The sequence below is a fragment of the Rhinopithecus roxellana genome, chromosome 13 (assembly GCF_007565055.1).
Source record: "Rhinopithecus roxellana isolate Shanxi Qingling chromosome 13, ASM756505v1, whole genome shotgun sequence".
Lineage (NCBI taxonomy): Eukaryota > Metazoa > Chordata > Mammalia > Primates > Cercopithecidae > Rhinopithecus > Rhinopithecus roxellana.
In genome coordinates, this window is record NC_044561.1 from 76,086,216 (window position 1) to 76,099,750 (window position 13,535).

Below are 13,535 nucleotides of genomic sequence, written 5' to 3' on the forward strand. Positions count from 1 at the left end.
TGGTGAAGGGACACTCGTGGTGGGACACTCTCTTCCTTGTAGCTGGGAGTCCTATATGGTGGTGGCCTGGGCTCGATACCACAGTAGTTACTACGACTATGCAGGATGTGGCAGTTCTCAGGCGACCAGCCCTGGGCTTTGAGGGTTAAAGAGGAGTCTACCAGTTAGAGACTGGACCGGAGGACTCCTGCGTGCCAGGCTTATGCCAGCTTTGAGGAGGCTGCAGGACGAGGTGACTGCATCTGACAGAGTGGCCAGACCAACGATGGCAGCAAGACATAGACCGAGGAAAGGCTAAGTCATGACTTAGACATTTTCTTAGAAGTCATAGCAGATGTCTTGGGTGGTATTTACAAAATTAACCACCACATGGGAGAGTTTAAAACCGCCAGAGACAGCCAGAGAAGGAAGTGGCTGCAGGGGCTGGGCCGTTGGAAATGGGTAGACGCGGGCCACTGAGAATGGGCAGCAGGAGGAGGGCGGGCACCCCAGGCAGGTGGGCCAACCTGGGCAAAGGTGTGGCTCCAGGAAGGCAGGTCTTCTGCTCCCAGGGCTGCCAGGGTGCTGGTGCTGGCGGCCGAGAGGCATGGACCACAGTCAGGGGCAATTGGTGAAGTCAAGGCGGGGACCCAGGAGAACCGGCATGTTGGGCTCGGCAAGCAGCCCTCTTACTGGCGGCTGATACCGCGCACCTAAGTGTGCACCAGGTGCCGTTCATTGCATTTAATGGCTCTTCACTGCATCCACCCAGCAACCCATGCATGGATGCTAATGGTATCCCGCTTTTCCAGATGTGGAAACCGAGGCACAGAGAGTGAATGAATCACTTCCTGATGTCCCGTGTTTAGCCATGGGGAGAGCTGGGGGTTGGATCCAGGCAGGCCAGCGTCAGGGTTCCTGTTAACCACTAAGCTACTCTGCTGAGTGTTTACTGAATTGAATTCAACTCCTGGGAGCCCGATGGTGCAAGGGGCCTGCCCAGACCCTCACTTCTTCCTCCAACCCCTCTGACTCTGACCTTGCCCATCCGCCCGCCTCCCTGCCTCTGCCCCAGGGGAGACCAAGAACAGCTGGGCCCCTCTTGCTCCCGAAAGGCAGAGCCACCCCGGGTTAGCGCCGAGACCCCTCCAGACGGTGCCCGTCACCGGCTGACTCTTAGAGGCTCTCCAGCACGCGGCGGGCATCAATGAGGCCCCAGGGATTGAATGAGGCACTATTGAGAAGCAGCTAAATACCGGCTGCATTGTGCTTCCTGATCCAGGGGCTTCGCTTTTTGTCCAAGAGGCTTGGAAACGGAGCCCCGGTTCACTTCCCCGCCCCCAGGCGCCGCCCGCCGTCCTGGCTCATGTCAGGAAACACCAGGCTCTTGAAAATCAGTAATGAGAGAAACATCTGCTGGTTCCCAAGGAGCACGAGGTGCTTGCCGAGTGGCAAGGGCATACGTGCGTCACTGCCGGCCGGTTGGAAACGCACATGTGAGTGAATGCAGACACACACGTGCGCGTGCGAGAGTCTTTCTGGTATGTTATGATTGAAAAACTTAAAAAGGGTCATGCCTGTTATAAAAATGCAAACAATTTACGAATACAAAAAAGTAAAAGGGATAACTCACTCATCTAGAAGTCATCGTGAACAATTTAATTTTTATCCTCATTTTTGCTGTAAAACTGGATCCATAGTTTATTTACCATTCCAGTTTCATTATTACTGCCCCACAGTAATTGCCAGCATCCATCCATTATCTGACTGCATTGGATTCTGTTCCTGGGAACCAGACAGTGGACCGAAAGGGCCTAGCCAGGGGCGATTTGCCCCACGGGGGGCGTTTGGCAATGCCTGGAGACATTTTTGAGTGTGGCATTGGGGAGGTGATGGTGCTTCTACCCTCTAGTGGGCAGAGTCCAGGTTGCTGCTGAACATCCTGCTGCATAGGACGGCCCCACAATAGAGATGATCCAGCTCCAAGCTCAGTGTCCCCTGCTCAGAGCTCAGCATGAATTTCTGTCATTTGTTTTAATGGCCTCATTATCCCATAATGTGATGTACCAAGGTGTGTTTGGTGGCATTTAGATGGTCTCTGGTTGATCATTTAAAAAACACCCCATGCAATGATATCCTCTTTCATACATATATATATATATGAACGAGGATATATATGTGTGTGTGTATGTATATATCTGTTTTGTGTATATCTATATATACGTTTTGGACCCTTCTGTGAATTTTTCCATTGGATATGATTCTGGAAGTTGAACTTGCTGGGTTGAAAGGTCAAGTGCATGTGTAATGTTGACAGGCACTGCTCAATATCCTCCAAGAAGGCTGTGGCCATCAACACCACCACAGACTCACTCACCCACGCCCACCCATTCCCCATTTGTCGTCCACTCTCAATTAACAAACACATTTGGTGTGTTTTAAATAACTTCCGCATGTTACGCACCTCCAACACGTCCATTGCGCTCGCTCACCGTGATTTCACTCCATTCTGCCAGTAACTTCAAACGGTGATTGATATTTTGCTGACAGTGGATGTTTAAAGGTGTTCCGTGTCAGTGACAATAGAAACAAAAATCCCATTAGTTCTTTCCATTTGGATGATAGCAAGAAGGATAACAGGCACAGCTTTATCTTTTCTTATTGAAGGAGTATTCCAAAATCATCAAGTTCTAAAATGATTCTAGGGACCATTTACCTTCCTGTTCCCCAAACGCACTTTCAGACCCAGGGCTCACCCACGGCCGCAGCTGCATCCTCCTCCAGGTCCACCTCCTGCGTGACGACTCAGGACACCAGTTGGGGGCTGGGGGGTCGGCAGGGAAGAACGTGTTTCTCTGTGTTGCTCAGAAACTCCCGAAGCTTCAGAAAGGAATGGAGTTTGCACAGTTCTCCCTGTGTCGTATAAAAAGGCAGCTCACCCCTAAACTGAGTGGCCCTTTGCAAACTAGAACAGGGTACCAGTGAAAAGAGAAGCACACACAGGCCAGGTATGTGCCGTTCACTGATCTCTGAAATCTCTCTTGGGTCTGTGCTGGCTGGGGACGGAATACAACACTGAGTCAGGCACACCCGGCCTGAGAGGCTCAGGCCATAGGGCAGGGGGCCGAGTGGGAGTTAGTGTGGGAGCCTGGAAGGAGAGGAACAAGGCCAACAGAGCATCGCAGGTGTGCATGCGACCTGAGGATGGAGGCTTGTCAGGCATGTCAGCCTTGATCCTGGCACCTAGGAGGGAGGGAGGTTAGAAGGAGGGAGGAAAGACTGTGGCTAGTCGGCCAGGTGAGGAAAAAGTGGAAGTGGTCTCTAGACAGCGGGCATGAGTGCGGATCCTGGGGCTTGAGGCAGGGTGGTGAGACAGCACCCTCAGAACCATCATCTGCCAGCCCGTTTGCTGTGCCGCACCACAGAGGCCCAGAGAAGACACCTTCCTCCCTGGAGTGGCCCGGTGAAGGAGAGACAGTGGACCAGTGGGTGTCACAGGCAGCCTGCACGCCTGGCTCCATGTACTGCCACCCCACCCCACTCCTACCTCCAGGCCAGGAGAGGGAAGGCCTGGGGAGCTGAGATGACTGGTACCTGGATGCCACCTTGGGGCCCTCAGCCAGGGGCACGTGGAGGGGTGGTCAGGTGCCCCTCCCTGCCCTACCCATTCCCAGTGCAGTATCTGTGCTGCTAGGGTCAGGCAGAGGCTGTCTGGCCTTCCCACCCTAATTCCAAGCCCCTCTGCCAGCAGCCCTTGTCAGCCCAGGGTGGCAGCACCTCCTCAGAGACCACCTGGGAAACCTCATTATGGGAGCAGCTGTCTGTTTTGGATACTGACAGATGCTTCTCAGATCTTTTCCCTCTTTTACTATAAATATAATTATATGTGCCCCAAAATGCTGAGACGCAGAAGTATGTTACATGGAAGGGGATGTCCCCTGCTGTCTGTGGTCCCTCCTTGAGGGACCCACAGCTGGCAGCTTCACGCATGCCCTGCTGGTTCCTGGTCTATGCAGACATGGATAGTCACTCATTAATACAGGTGTGTATCAGAAGATTTCACCTGTATTTTTAAAAATGTATTTGTTGTTCTTTTCTAACCCAGTTTGGGCTCATCCTGTGAGGACACAGACTGACCCGTGGCTGTGCTGCCGAGGGTGCTGTCAGCCCTGCTGGGGACATTTCAGTGGTTCCCGGGTGATTGTGACCTTTTGTGCAAACCTGCAGGGGGCCTTCTTGCACACTCAGCTGTGCACACCAGAATAAATGTGTTTCGGGCCAAGTGCGGTGGCTCATGCCTGTAATCCTAGCACTTTTGGAGGCTGAAGTGGTGGATCACTTGAGGTCAGGAGTTCAAGACCAGCCTGGCCAACGTGGTGAAACCCCATCTGTACTAAAAATACAAAAATTAGCTGGGCGTGTTGGCGGGTGCCTGTAGTCCCAGCTATTTGGGAGGCTGAGGCACAAGAATTGCTTGACCAGGAGGTGGAGGTTGCAGTGAGTTGAGATTGTGCCACTGCGCTCCAGCCTGGGCGACAGAGCAAGACTCTGTCTCAAAATAAATAAATAAATAAATAAATAAATGTGCTTTTTTATTCAATGTAGTCACTGCGTGCCTGCCTTGGGGAAGGCACCGTTCTGGGTGCTGAGGACACCACAGAGAATGAGTTCGTTCTGTGTCACTGATATTCCAGAGGGGAGAGGCAGAGAGTGCAGTGTTGGGTGGGTCATATACAGATTCCAGATCAGGACTGCAGAGATCAGTAAAGCGGGCACAGGGATGGGGGTCCTGGAGGCTGCAGGACAGAGTGCTGTTTTAGTCCGAGACAGGGACGTGGGAGCCGGGATCAAGGCAACGAAGGGAGCAGACCATGCAGATATTGAGGGAAAATATTCCAGGCAGGAGGAACAGCACGTGCCAGGGTCCTGAGGTGGGTCATGCATGGTGTTTTATAGAACAGAAAACAGGTGACTGGAACAGAGCACATCGGGGAGGAGCCCAGGGGAACTGGAAATGGGTGATGAGCACCCAGCTGTTGATATGCTGGAGCAAAGGTTCATACCCGAAAATGTCCAGAGGTTGCTGTTTCACTCTGCAGAGGGGCTCCAGCTTACACTGCACATAAGTGAAGGTCCTGGACGGGGCCCGCTTAAGGGAACCATCTCCGCCCGCTGTGAGTTTGGATGCCTGCAGCTCATGGCTTGTAGGGAGAGGGGACAGGCGTGGGAGGAGCCTAGCCCAGAGCTTGGAGCTCTTGACTCAAGAGGTTCCGTCTGGGAAGTTAGCTCAAGTAGTTCTTGCTACAGCCTTGTGTACAGGGGACTTAGTTATCTCTCCATTTTCTTCTCAGATGAGGGTATGGGGAGATTTACTTAAGGTCACAGCAAATGGCAATGCAAGGACTTGAGCCCAGGACCACTGGGTGCAAGCTGCATGCTCTTAACCTCTATCCTAAGATTCTACCAAGAACAGCAGGGCAGGGAGCCAGTGCAGGCCCTTATGTGGGCCCCAGTCCCCACCCTTGCTGACCATGTGACTTCTCCCTTCTCAGCGTCCCTCCCCGACATGGGACAGTGTCCCAGGTTCACCTGTCCAGGAGCCAGGTGCTCAGCCGTGTGCTTGCCACAGAACAAGCACTCTGAAAGCAGTACAGTCTGGTTTTAAAAACGAGAAAACCGGCCTAGATTTGCCGCCCGCCCCCCAAACCTCAAGAGAAAGCAAATTTTTTTATCCATAAAAGGTCTTACCCTAAGAAATAGACGTGCCGTCGGGGGTGTTTGAAATGGCACCAGGAGCGATCAGAAAGTTATTCCTTTGACGGCTGGTTTGATTGTACTTAAAATTTGGGGGGCTGGGATGGGGGGGCAGGGAGGTGGGTTCCCATTCAAATGTAGTGGGAGTGGGTGGGGGAGGGGACAGTAAATGAAGGGGCTGGAACCCCAGGGCCACTGGGGTTCTGCAGAATGACAATGAGGCCCCGCCAGGCGGGTATCATCCAGGCAGGCCTAACAAGATTAGATTTTCATAAATTTCAGACAGCGCCAATTCCTAATTCCTCGGTGTGCGGCCAGGAGGCCAGACAGGGCCGCATGCACGGGCTGCTTGTTAACCGGGAAGGACGCCAGCTGCCCCTCCCCTGGGACAGACTGGGGGTGGCGGTGGAGGGGGGTCGTCTGGTCTGGAAACCTCCATGGAGCTGACAGGAACCAGGTGAACTCTGCTCCCAGCTCCCCAGCTGAGGAGAGAGAAATGAGCCCCAGCACCTCGGTATTGCCCCTGTTATTTCTGAGAAACTCAGTCGCTGCTGCACCCCCACCAGTGCCCCCGTGGGCTGGGTGGGTTCTTCTTGCACATTAACACATTCTCCAGCGACCCCCGCCCCATTTACAGCCATGAAACGTCCAAACAGGGATCTGAACCCTGAGACCCCTGCCGTGCCCTCAGTTCAGGTCCAGGCTCTGTCCCCAAGAACAGAGGTCCAGAAACTTGGAAGGGAAAGAATTGTGTCTTTGCCTTACCTGAGCTCTAACTGAAAGGTGGGGTCCCCTTGGATCCCAAATGCAGACACCTGACCATCGTCACCTTGACTGCACCGAAGACACAGCTGGAGGTGGGAGCCACCGGCTTCCCTCCACGGGCCCGTGTCCCTTACAGGCCTTCCAGCTCTGGACCCTGTGGGTGTCCACTGTGAGGTCATTTAATGCAATGATACTTCTGTGTCGCACACGTGCCATCCTGTGTGTCATTCCCATGTCACAAATCTGCTTCGGAGTTTGGAAACTATTTCCATATAAATTGCTTCCTTTTTAAATCAATGTGTTTTCAGCACTGTATTATGAGAGAGGGTCCACAGGCTGTCGCCCAACTAAGGGCTCCCAGAGAAAGGAGGCAAAGGACTTGGAAGCCCCAGATGTGGGGTTTAGCAGGCCTGGCCCGTCCCCTCACCTGTGACTGGGGCCAGTGCTGCCCCTCGGGGCTTGTCATGAAAAACTCAGAGAAAGGTGAAGTCTTTCGTGGTGAGGGGCTTGGCACACAGGAAGTGGCAGAGGAGAGGGCAGCTGTCAGCATCTGTGTTATGCCATGGCAGGTGCCCAGAACTCCTGGCACCTGCTTCCTTCTTCATCATCCGGATTTTGCGCTGTGCTGGCGGGGAGGTGGGCACCACAGGCCATAAATACCAGCTTCATGGACTGCGCTGGAGGTGACACGCCAGACAATTGTCATTGACCCGAAGATCAGTCACATTCAACACAAGCCCTTGGCTCGATCTCCCTCTGTTTCTGACATTCTGGGATAATCCCACTCAGGACTGCTGGGGGTCGGGCACACACTCAGGCTTTGGGGTCACAGGAACTCAGTTCTGAGTCCTGCACTGTGTGGTCTTTGGTAGTTGCCTCACCTCTCCCAGCCTCAGTCTCCTCTCTGTGAGTACTGACTTCACAGAATGACAGTGAGAATTCAATCAAACGACATGCATAAAGGGTTCGGCCCCTCTGCCTGGCATCTAGGGAGCGGCCAGCTCACGGTTCCTGCCTTGCCAGTGTAGGACGAACCAGGACAGAGGCAGAGCTGTGCCCGCACCTCCCAGAGGGACTGCGCCTGCCTCTGGAGGAGACCACGAAAAGGAGGATGGGGCCTCTCCAGCAAGGCACACGAACCTGTTAATGTGAAATTATTCACAAGGAAAGAGGACACTAAACTAAATTAGAGTGACCTTATTTTGTGTGTGGAAGATGGGCTTGGTCTCCCCCGAGAGCCTGCCACATGCACCACCCTCCCCAAGGGAAAAATTACAAAGAAAAACGGCAGGAGCCCCCCGGCCCTCCAAGTGGCCAGCACAGGCTTGATGCCCGGAATGAAATGAGAGCGACGGGATGCTTCTTCCCAGCGGCTTCTGTTCCCACGGTGGGCTCTTGGAGCGGGGTCCAGCGCCTGTTAGCTCCCAGGAGACCTTGGGTCCAGCCACCATCCTGGGCGACCTTTTGGGACTGACTTGAACTCAAATCTCCCACCCTGGGGGCAGAAGCCAGTCAGGGAACACTGGGCTGAGCAGGCTTGTACTCTGCAGCCTGGCAAACCTCAGCATTTCCAGGGAGCATCATGGGGACGAGGGATGCTTTTTGTCCCCAGAGGAGTGTCAGTAATTGTGACAATGGTGACAGTGGAGTGTGCTGTGTTCTGCCCTGTTCTGAGCTCTTGCATCCACTATTTCACCCCTGCCCCTGGCTGGTTCTATTTTTTACAGATGAGGTAACTTCCGCTCACAGAGTTAGATGCGTACAGCATCACACAGACAATGGATGCACGAGGACCACATCCTCAGATTCCCTGGGCAGGGGGCAGGCGGACTAACGCCGTGGGTGAGCTAGGAAAATATAACAGGAGAATGAAACCCTTCCCCCTTTTGAGTTCCTATATGGCAGCTCTGGGTTCAAGTCTTAACTCTGCTCCTAGTTGCATCATCTAGGGCTACTTCTCCCTAAGCTTTAGTTTTTCCATCTGCAACATGGGCATGATGATGGTACCTAAACTGGGGAGGCTCAGCTCAGTGGCCTCGGGTCGTGTGTTAGAATCATGACAATACTTACAGTGACTACAGTTGAGTTTGGGTGTGAACCAGACCCCCTGCCGTCTCCTGCTCTGTCCCTTGTGGTCCATGACTGCTTGGCAATGAGCCCTGTGGTCACAACAGAGTTGAGCCTGGGTCAGGGACAGTGGTAGGACCCACTCCTGCAGGTGTCATATTGGGCATTTGACCTGGGATGTCTTTGCCCATGCCTTGGTAAAGGGGCAGTCTGTCAGATTAGGGAAACCGAGGCAGGATTGGTGTGGCTCCATATCTGCTGGTAGTCACTGAGTGACCTGGGGCCCAACTCTTGGCCAGAAGTCCTGAAGCCGCCCACCCTGCAGATGCCTTGGGTGTGGCCTGCTTGGCCCTTTTAAAACTCTTGAATGAGGTTCCAGCCTTAAAGGACCACAACTTCACAGCCGGCTCCAAGGTCCTCTGGAGAGAGGGAGGGATGTGGCCGCGCCGGGCCACCTCTCCTTCCACCTCTCATTGGCAGTCCTGCTGGGGTTCCTTCCTTTGCCCGCAAAGCATCTGATCCTGAGAGTCCGGCTCTCAAGCGGCGACTGGGAATGGGCCCCACCAGCCTCCCTGCACTCCTCGGGACAAATACAGGCACGCGGGAGGATTCTGTGAGCTGCCATGGGTGGAGAGCCATGTTTATATTGGTGCTGCTTCATGCACACATCGTGTTTTGAACTTGACTCTGAGGCCCTTGTGTGGAGGCACCTTTCTCTCCCCAAAGGGGTCTTTGCTGGTGGATTCACAGTGGCTGCCCAGAGAGATGTGTTGGGGGAGGGATCCCATGCTTGATGAACTCGGCCTGCAGTGGGCCCTGGAGTGCACTGTAGAGGCCCGCCTGCTGAGTCTCAGGCATCCCGGGGTAGTGTGGGGTGGGGAAGCGACAGTGTCAGGGCATGGCTGCCCCAGGCCAGGTGGGTCCTGGGACCAGACCTGTGGAGAGGGTGGCCGCCCACAGCCCTGCTCCTGTGATGCCAGGTGGGAACACGGCTGGGGCCAGGGATGGTTGGTGCACATGCTGTTGGGTCTCCGGTTTGTGACCGACCTCACCAGCAGGCACTGCATGGTCCACTCCCCAGAGAAGTGTGCTCCTGTCCGCTAAAGCTGAGCGTCCCCTGGAAGCAGCACCAAGGGTGCAAAAGTGCATGGGAGGTGCCCCCTCACCCCATCCCAAGGGTGGTTTTCACTGGACCTGTTTGTGGGCCCTGATTCTGCTGTGCCTGACCAGCCTTCCTCCCGCACAGCATCCAGGCCAGTGGGGCTTGACTGGAGCTGGATGGAGATCTCGGGGTCTCCTTGGCCAGAATACTCAGCCCAGGGTGTTCCCTTACTGATGGGTGGGGGTGACCCAGCTGCTGGCTGGGGCACCTTTCTTGCCCCCCTCAGCACCTCCTTGTCTGGGCATGTCCAGGGGCATCCAGGAGGATCCGACTTCCAGCCTCTGCTCACCTACACCCTCTGCCTGTGCCCTCCTCTGCCTCTCCTTCCATGCCCTGCACCAAAAGCCTCAGTGCCCACCTTACAGGGAGCCCTCCAGGGTCTCCCATTAGATGCTCCCTCTGCGATTCCAGCGCAGGTCGGCTCTCTTTGAGGGTGGATGGGTTTGGGCCACCCTTGTTCTGGTGGAGCCGGGGTAGAAGTGAGCGCCCTGTGTGTCCGGGTCCACCTCCAGGGAGCATTACCCGCTCAGTATGTGCCCCCCGCACATGCTGCTGCCCACTGTCCCCTGCTGACACAGCGTGACTGTGATGGACTCAAAGCGGGCCCCCAAGAGCCAGGCTGGGGCCCGGGCCCTCTGAGCTAGCCACTGCGCTTGCCTGCCACCTCCTGCCCCTCTCCAGGATGCTCCTGAGCCGCAGTCTCGGCAACCCTTGCAGATCTCTCTCTCCCTGAGCCTGGCCCCAGGCCCTTGGCTCACCAGGTCTGGCCAGCAGTCAGTTGTCGTTTCTCTTTTCTGCAGAGTTTTTCCCTCCCCTCCCCCGTGTGAATTTTCCTGGGCCTGTGACTCAATGGGGGTTGGTGCCCCGGGGACCAGGGTGATGCTTTGATGCCCTACTGAGCCCGGTGCTCATTTCTGGGAGCGTTTTTCTCTCTCTGTGGATACAGGCACCCTGAAGTCAGATATGCCTGCCCCTGGGGCGGAGCCTGGCGGGGCCAGGAGAGCCTGAGGATTTGCCCACACCCATTCAGTCTGAAGGGGCCTCCTCTATTGCCCCTGCGTCCCGCCGGCCCTGCAGCCCCAGCTACTGTCTCGCTGCTGTCTGGGTCCTGCGGGCTGCCAGGGCCCGGGACAGGGACAAAGACAGCCACACACCTCCCTCCCTCCAGGGCTGGTGTGGGCAGGGTCCCTGGAGACAGCTGGGGAGGGGGGACTGGGGTGAAGAGTGCACAGGGTTGGGGGGCAGGGAATTGCAGGCCCCGGGGGTGGGGGGGCGTGGGTGTTGCACAAAGCCAGCCCTGTGTGTACCCTGAATGCGGCTTTATCCCGAGTGCTAACAGACGGACCTGGGCCCTACAGAATCAGGCCAGGCTGCCCCGGCCCTGGACCTGCCTGTCTGGGGAGACAGGAGGTGTGGCCACAGCCACCTGGGTCTGAAGCCTGATCTCTCCTGACCAGGAACATGCGGGTATCCCACAGGCGGCCCAGGGCTTGGGGCCTGAGTTCCCAGCAGGCAGGGCCCCAGCCTTCTCGAGGCTTGGGAAAGCCTCACCAAAGCCCTTGGTTAGTTCATCCTCTTCCTCCTGGCCCCACCAGGGTGAGATGGGGACGCATCTCGCCCAGGATCCCCAACCCAGGCCTAGGCTCAGATTGAATTTCCTGGTGCAGAGGCCGGCTGCCTAGTGGGGGTTCCCGCCAGCTCTAGGGTCTTGGACTTGTTGAGGCAATCGCTTTCCCTCTGAGCCTGTGTCTCCTCACCTGTGAAACGGGAATAATAATAAAAACGCCTGTTCTTACGTGTGTGCTCAGCCCACAGCACGACTGACTGGATCGGATCACTCTTTGTCCTGGGGGACAGTCCTGTCGGTGCAGGACGGTTACCACAGCCCCTGGCCTCCACCCACTGCATGCCAGGAGCACCCCCCAGTTGTGACAACCAAAAGTGTCTCCAGACATTGCCACATGTTCCCTGGGTGCAGACGCGGCCCCAGGTGAGCAACACTGGCTCAGTGGCTCCCTGAGCGGTTGCGCAGATGCATAAAGTGCCCGAGACAGGGAAGTTCTGGAAAACCTGGTGGGGAAGAAGGGGTGGCAGTGGACACAGGTGTGGGAGTGCTTCTGTGTGGAGAGGCATCTGCCGCTTCCCAGACAGTGACATTCCCACCCAGGATGGGTTGCTTTCCTGCCCTGGGGAGAGCAAAGCTGGTGGCAGGAGATGGCTGGCCCTCCCAGGTTTGGAGTGTGCTTGCCTGGGCCGTCTGAGGGCCCGAGCGCCTGGCATCGGCTCTGCACGGCCTGTTTCTCCAGTTCCCACCTGACACCTGCCCACCCCGATCCCCCTGCCCCAGCTTTGGTTCCTCGGTCCTGGGAGGTGGAGGAGCTGAGTCAGTGGCACTGGGCTTGAACTGGGTCCCCCAGGGAGCCTGGCTAATTGCTTGTTAGTGCCAGGGAGCTCTGGGGAGTCCTCCTTGCCCCCATGCCAGACGGGGTCTGGGGAGTCACATTCCTGCACACTTTGGGCAGGGTGTCCTGGGCCGGGTGAAGCTGGAGGAGCTTTAGCCCTGGATGCTGCCGGCTGGTGCCCACTCTGCCATGTCACCTCCAAGGGACCCGGCGTCTTGCCCATTGCTGGGGGCTCTGCTGGCACCGTGCTCGGCCAGCTGCCGCGGCCGCTTCGGCACAGACCCGCTTGAGTCAGCAGAAACTGCCCGGCTCAGGCAGGATCAAAATAACCTTCTTCCTATTCCAGCACTTGAGGGTTTTTCCGCCTTCTAGGGGAAAAACAAATCAAAAACCAAAAAAAAACCAACCTTAGAAAATGTGAATCGCAACATCTGCGGCCATCTGGAATGTGGGTTTTCTGAGGCCTTTTCACCAGGAGGAGAGTCCTAACACCCCCATCCTGTTGAGCATGGCGTGTATTTGTGAGTCGTGGCATAGATGTGTATGTGTGTGGGTACGTGTGGTGCACTGTGTTTGTGTCTGTTGGGAAGTGTGTGTTGGGATGTTGACTTGTGTGTGGGACTGTTGAGGAGTGTGTGTTGGGGTGTTGGTATGTGTGTAGGAGGGTTGGGTCATGTGTGTAGGAGTGTTGGGGCATGTGTGTTGGTGTTGACATGTGTGTAGGAGTGTTGGGGTGTTGTGCGTGTAGGAGTGTTAAGGGTATGTGTTGGGGTGTTATTTGTGTAGGAGTGTTGGGTGTGTGTTGGTGTTAATGTGAATGTAGGAGTGCTGCGTGTGTAGGAGTGTTGGAGTGTTGTGTGTGTAGGAGTGTTGGGTCATTTGTGTTGGTGTGTGTATAGGAGTGTTGGGGTGTGTGTGTTGGGGTGTTGATGTGTGTGTAGGAGTGTTGGGGCATGTGTGTTGTGTGTGTAGGAGTGTTGGGGCATGTAGTGTGTGTAAGAGTGTTGGGGTGTGTGTTGGGCTGTTGACGTGTGTGTAGGACTGTTGTGTGTGTAGGAGTGTTGGGGCATGTGTGTTGTGTGTGTAGGAGTGTTGGGGTGTGTATGTTGGGGTGTTGATGTGTGTGTAGGAGTGTCAGGTGTGCATAGGTTTGTGTACACACATTCATGCGTAGCTCCTCCTCGTTTAATTCCACAAAGCTCCACCCCCAAACTCGGTGCCAACTTCCTCTCTCCGCACTCAGGGGTCCCCTTCTTCTACCAACTGCTGTCTCCCTGGGCACCTAAGACAGCTGAAGGTCTGTGACCATCTGCCTGAGCCTTTGCCCAGCTACAGGAACCAGTGCGCAGGGCTCCCTTTCTGCCGGTCAGATCACGCCCGTGCATCCGCAGAACAGCTCCAGGAGG

At 55.7% G+C, this 13,535-nt stretch overlaps 1 protein-coding gene across 2 annotated transcripts in view; it reads left to right on the forward strand.

The window, feature by feature from the left end:
• Positions 1-13,535, forward strand: part of PMEPA1 (prostate transmembrane protein, androgen induced 1) — a 62,176-nt gene that overhangs the window by 37,018 nt on the left and 11,623 nt on the right. The window lies entirely within an intron of this gene.